This window comes from Ovis aries, chromosome 20 (assembly GCF_016772045.2).
Source record: "Ovis aries strain OAR_USU_Benz2616 breed Rambouillet chromosome 20, ARS-UI_Ramb_v3.0, whole genome shotgun sequence".
NCBI lineage: Eukaryota > Metazoa > Chordata > Mammalia > Artiodactyla > Bovidae > Ovis > Ovis aries.
Window position 1 is genome coordinate 31,924,602 of NC_056073.1, and position 6,243 is coordinate 31,930,844.

General features: G+C 50.6%; 1 protein-coding gene across 8 annotated transcripts in view; it reads left to right on the plus strand.

Moving 5' to 3' along the window:
- Positions 1-6,243, plus strand: part of RIPOR2 (RHO family interacting cell polarization regulator 2) — a 217,509-nt gene that overhangs the window by 131,776 nt on the left and 79,490 nt on the right. Inside the window, exon 1 of one of the 8 annotated variants that reach the window (XM_004019099.6) lies at positions 2,672-2,946. The exons of the other annotated variants lie outside the window; for them this stretch is intronic. The gene's annotated coding sequence lies outside the window, so the exon portion shown is untranslated. Of the gene's footprint in view, positions 1-2,671; positions 2,947-6,243 lie in introns of those variants that run through there. 8 annotated transcript variants of the gene reach the window in all.

Genomic DNA, 6,243 nt, shown 5'->3' on the forward strand with positions numbered 1-6,243 from the left:
ATCTTCTGATTTAATCCTACCTGTCCTTGTGGTCTATTTCACCATTGTCTTAAACAATGTCATTCAGTTCCCATACTTAATTGAGTTATCACCATTTAGGTTGTAAACTATTTGAGTGGGGCATGAGGAGAGCATTCTTTCTTTTCTCCCCCATCCTTTTCTCAGATCTACACAAATATTTATTGTATGAATGAATGTTTCAATAGCAGTTTTATTTATGGCCATTGTAGTAGCTATCAAGAGGCCAAGAAATGCTGTAGGAGTTGTGGGGCTGTTTGGACCTTTGTGACTCTCAAATTTATTGAGGCTGGAAAGGACTGGGGGGGGGGTGGTCATTGAATAGGTGAAAGAGAAAGGAGGTAGAATAAGGAAATATCTGCGAAACCTGGGCTCAGCTGTCAAGTATCAACAAGGATACAACAGGGATGAACCCAGGTCCAGGCTGAAGGGAACAAGGATGTATGACAGACAGGATGGTAGGGCCACCATTATCCAAGTTTGCAAGTGTCAAAATCCAGCTTTTGCACAAGTATCTAAAGTTTATTCAATTGTGTCACCTTGGACAAGTCACATTAACTTCCTTGAATCTTGGTTTTCCCATCCATGAAATGGGAGAATTAATACCTAATACAGACTTATCTGTCAGTTCAGTCACTCAGTCATGTCCGACTCTTTGCAACCCCATGGACTGCAGCACACCAGGCCTCCCTGTCCTTCACCAACTCCTGAAGCTTGCTCAAACTCATGTCCATCGGGTCGGTGATGCCATGCAACTATTTCATCCTCTGTCCCCTTCTTCTCCACCTTCAATCTTCCCAGCATCAGGGTCTTTTCCAAGAAGTTCTTCGAATCAGGTGGCCAAAGTATTGGAGTTTCAGCTTCAGCATCAGTCCTTCCAATGAATATTCAGGACTTATTTCCTTGAGGATTGACTGGTTTGATCTCCTTGCAGTCCAAGGGACTCTCAAGGGTCTTCTCCAACACCAGAGTTCAAAAGCATCAATTCTTCAGCGCTCAGCTGTCTTTATGGTCCAACTCTCACATCCATACATGACTACTGGAAAAACCACAGCTTTGACTAGATGGACCTTTGTTGGCAAAGTAACGTCTCTGCTTTTAATATGCAAACTTATAGTCAGGAACAAATGATACAGAGCTTGTAAAGTATCTGCTTCAGTGAAAGTCACTCAGTCATGTCTGACTCTTTGTGACCCCCATGAACTATACAGTCCATGGAATTCTCCAGGTCAGAATACTGGAGTGAGTAGCCATTCCCTTCTCCAGGGGATCTTCCTAACCCAGGAACTGAACCCAGTCCTACATTGCAAATGGATTCTTTACCAGCTGAGCCACCAGGGAAGCCCATATGCTCCAGAGTCTAGGCTATAAGAAGAAAACCAATGAACGGTAGCATTCAGCATCCTAAGGATTATGTCAAGTCAAGCTAACTCACTAGGGACACATATTGACCAGAATACCAATTATTTTACACATACAAGGAATAACTTGCCACGAGGACTGGAATGTCCGTATCATGTGGTCAACACATTTTCTCTTCTGAAGGGAAGTCTCTTTGGGAAAAATGAGTGCTGTTAGGAACTATTTAGTCAGTTGGAAGAAGGACAGAGGGAGGTGGGTGTGTGGAAAAATCCAGCTGTCATGAAGCGTGCAGCCTGTCAAGGTACTCACTGCTCAGGCTGCCCTCCGTGGTCTAAGGCAGTGACCTGGTGACCAGGGCTTGCTCTTGGGTGCCCTTTCTAGGCATCAAGCACACTCTGCTCCTCCTGTTGAATCCCTAAGTCAGCTATGATATAGCAGGTTAGGCTATGGTTTGGGTGTCTCAGAGCCCAAGTGTGAGGATGCAGTCTCATCACCACTGGGTAAGGACACAGTGTCCTCAAATGTTCTCTTTTGGTCCATATCTAAACTCACTGAGTCTCACCCAAGTTGGGAATAGGGACACACCATTGTACTTAACATACTCTAGGCACAGGTCATTCAGGATGATGAATTTACAGGTAAGGAAACTGAGACCTAATAAGGGATTTCCTATTTAAGAAAAAAGGCAGAGACGTTGTCTCTGGGTCCTTATACACCCCTAGGATTGGACAGTTTCCACTCCAAAGACTCTTTCCATGGAATATCTTTGCCTGTCAGCTCCACACTTTCCTAAAGAAAACAGATTATGTATAGTTCTAATCTGCCAAAACAAAATAAGACAATTCTGTTTCTCCCCATTGTTATGAGATCTCGCTGCTCAAACAAGCTCTAGCCGAGAGCCCACACAAAGGAAACATCACGGGGGCTTTCCAACACGACTCTTGCCAGGGGCAACCAACTTCACACTCACACACACACACACACACACACACACGTCACCGATGTCGCCCCAGCGCATTGTGCTGGCCTCGGCTGTTCTCCCGTCTCCCTCCAATGCCCTCGGTCCCCTGCGCGAATTCCAGGGATAACTCCATAGTGGTGACACCAGCCCGTGCCAAGGACCTCGGCGTGGCGGCGATCAGCTGGCCGCCGACAGCAAAGCGCAGCCTTTGGAGCTGGGCTGGAGGAACTGTCAAGCAGCTGGCTCCCCCGCCCCTCCCCGCCCCGGCGACGCCGCGGGCCCCGAGCCCGCCCCGCCCCCGCGCTCCCCGCCCCCGCCCCCCGCGCGGCCACCGCCGCGCTCGCTCGGCGCGCAGCCGGCCCCGCAACTTCAGCCCGCGCCGCCGCTGGCTGCCGCGAGCTGAGGCTGGAGGTCGGCCGCCGGCGCCGGGGCCTGGACCGAGCGCGTCCCGCGACCCTTTGTCCCTTCCCCCGAGTGAGCGCGCTCAGGCTGTCTGCAGAGCCGAGGTGCGGGCGGCCCCGGGCATTGCATTGGCACGGAGGCGGGTATTCTAAGCCGGAGACCTCAAGTGTCCCCCTGTCATGACAAGGAGCCTTCGTCTTTAGGTATGTGCACCTTTTTATTTGTTCTTTTTTTGCTTCTGATCTTGCTGACAGTCCGGGTGAGGTCTGTGTGGCGAGGGTGTTGTCGGCTTGAATGAGTGTCGCCTGTGAAGGAGCCCCTTGAGACCGGGGCGTCCTTGGTTTCCTCCGCCTGGGAGCGTTCGGGTCTCTGATGCCCACAGGATAGAGACGCTAAGTTGCTGTGCAGTAAGGGGGCACAAGCACTTTTGCAGGCAGAACGGAGGGATGCCCAGGAACGTGGCAGGACCGGCCCAAAAGGTAGTGAGGGGCCCGCGGCAGTGCCCGGGGACCGGAGCGTTGTTTCTGGGGCGAGGACGCGCGTGGCTGGACATTAGATGTCCCGGGAGGGGGCTTGGTGCGAGCGCTTCGGGATGCAGGTCCTAAGATACTGGTTGCCGCCGAGCGACTTCCGGCACTGTCAGTGCCCACGGGGAGACCAGCTCGCATCTGGGATTACAGCCTCTGGGATGCTAACTTGCCCCCAGGCTGCCTGGATTCAGCTTGGCTACGAACCAGCTTCATCCCTCCAAGTCTGGATTCCAAACCGGCAGTGTGGGGTTGGGGAATGAGAACTGGGCGGGGAGCAAGAAGGAGAAATGTGTGGCACTGATGCCGACCAACGTCTAGAAGAATGAAGGGGTAAGGGGTGTCGATGCACCTGATGAGGAGCACCGGTTCAAGTTTCTGTGGTTTGGGAGATGGTCTAGGAAAAAGAAGCATCTGCACCTCTATTAGCGCGAGACTGTAACCTCCTGCCCCCCTCCCCCAGAATGGTGGGGAGCGCATAGAGAGCCTCAGTCTAGGAGAAGGTAGCTGCTGTTGGAGCTGAGACGAGCGGAAGCCATCCAGATGTTAAGGTGGGAGAAGCGCTGGGCCGTTCGCTCGTGCGAAGTGACAGCTTCCGCGGGAGCCAGAGAGCAAGTGGAAAAGCGAGATAACTGGAAGGGTTTTTATTGGGGGTTGGGGCGGGGGTGGTGCAGAGGGGATGTTGGCAGCGTCGAGGGTCCTTATCCTGAAGATACCAACGTGTTGCTCTAGTGAGTGACAGAGAGGAAACGTCTAAGCTCGGGGGCCGGGGGAAACAACCATGATTGTCTTGGAAACCAGTCTGGATCTGTCTTTTCTCCTCCCTCCTCGCTTGCTCTCCACTCACTGCCAAGTTCTACGACTGTGACCAATTGTCCCCCACTCTTAAAGAGACTGTACTTGTGCTCTGTATGGGACTGGGCATCTCCTTTGAGCCTTTGCCCCTTTGTTATTTGGCACGTGATCATTTCTTCCTTTTTGTTTCCTGTCACGTTTACCTGGCTCTGAGTATGTTCCCTAGTCCTAGCCACCCGCAGTTTAGTATATTCATGCTCACTTACTTCCCCTCTTCCTCTTGCTTCTCCAGCCTTTTCAGAACAGCCTCTGAGTTTTCCCTCTCACCCCCACTGTCTGCTTCCTTTGTGTCTCCATCAGACTATTATAGCTGCTGTTCCAAGCAGGGGATGTCAGCTGTGAACTCTTCAAGAATGAACATCATCAGGCTACTCTCCGGTGGTTAATTAGGAAGCAGCCAGTGGCTAACCTGCTGTAGGAACAAATTGCAGGGGTGTGTCTACTCAAGGGAAGAGCCACTAGAGGAAAAGGCCTCCCTGCTCTTCCCTACCCCTCCTAGCCCAGCCTTTGGGGTCAGCCCCTTGTGCCCAGCTCCCCTTGCCACAGAGATGCTGCCAAATCCTGGCTTTTCCCCAGGAAGCTGATGCATTTGTCTGTCCAAAAATCTGCTGCGTGCAAACATCTGAAAACCTGAAGAGTGGAGATCTGTTTAAGTAAAAACGTGCTGCATATGTTGCTTTTCCGAAAGGCCCCCAGTGGGTGCTGCATCTCTCTTCCTCTGCCAGTCCAGTGTGAGATTGTGGTTTTGAATATTTTATCTTCAGTATAAATATAAAGAAATACCAAGCTAGAGTGAGGAAAAACTAAAAGCCTGCACTGGGGACTTGACTTGCCTAGAATTCTGTGTGCTTGAACAAAAATGCTGGCAATGGCTCTCTTCTTTCTGTGGACTGCAAAGTCAGATTATTTCCAGCAGAAAAGGGACACATACATCCCTCCTCAAGGGTGACCTGGAGAAACCAGGGGGCCTGGGAAGGAGATATTTATGTCTGTGGGTGTCACTTCAAAATTCTACTCTTTAGTGTTGGAGTCCATTGACTTGGGGCCCTTCTGATGACAGTCAGCTGTCCTACCCTAAGCCTGAGTTTGCTGGGTGGATACATCCCTAGTGTGGTAAAACCCCACAGTCCAGCTGTGATACCAGCCATGTGCCCAGTTGTGACTATAACCAAGTCCCTTCTCTGCTGTATTTTGGGTTAATTCATGTATTATTGACTCACCGCTCAGCATCAGGAGACCAAAACACAGACAGAGGCCGTTCTGGAGGGTGAACAGTGCAGCCTGCACTTTCCATATTAAATAGTAGAGTTGGGTGAACAACCATCCCTTGAGTTGAAGTGTTTGCAAACCAGTGTTTTATTTTACTGCTCATTGCATTCAGTGAGTTGGGGGGAAAAGATAAAAAAGGCTGTCTTGTTTCTGTTCTGAAAAGAAGTCAGAGGTCTAAATTCAGTTTCTTCCTTTTCTTGGGAGGAAGCGTGGTAGAAGTGAAAGTCTTGTTTTGTTTATACAGTGGGTTCTCCTCGGGGCAGTGGCAGATATTTGACTTTCCACGTGGGCCTCCTCCGCCCCGGTGGCCATGGGCCCGGCCTCGTGCTTCTGAACGGCTCCTTTACCAAGGTTTTTTCATCTGCCAAGCCCAACTCCACCGAGTTGGAGCAGATAGACAGCTTGTGTTTGTGGCCATTCAACCAGAAAAGAATACCAGCTGAAAACAGACAATGAAGCAAGGGAATTGGGGGTGGGGGTGGGGAGAGGAGGTACAGATAGGCCAGCAGCACATAATTGGTTCCCCAAAGGCAAACCTAGACACGGGATGGCTCCCTGAAGCCGTTGTCATGTAAACACCCCATAGTGCGATTATTAGAAAGATCTGTTCAGAAAAGGAGAGCGATTATGACTACGCGCCTTTTCCTCTGGAGGGAACCCTCCTTGGCGTCATTCCCCTCCACTTTCAAAATCATATCCTTATAGACAGTTTCTCCGCACATTTTCCCCCTGAAAATGAAAACCTCCCCCATTGTGCACATGGAGGCCTTCCAGCCGATTCCATGAAACAAAAGCACTCAATGCACAGATCCTGAATGAATTAATACCGAAACACCCACACATCCTCCT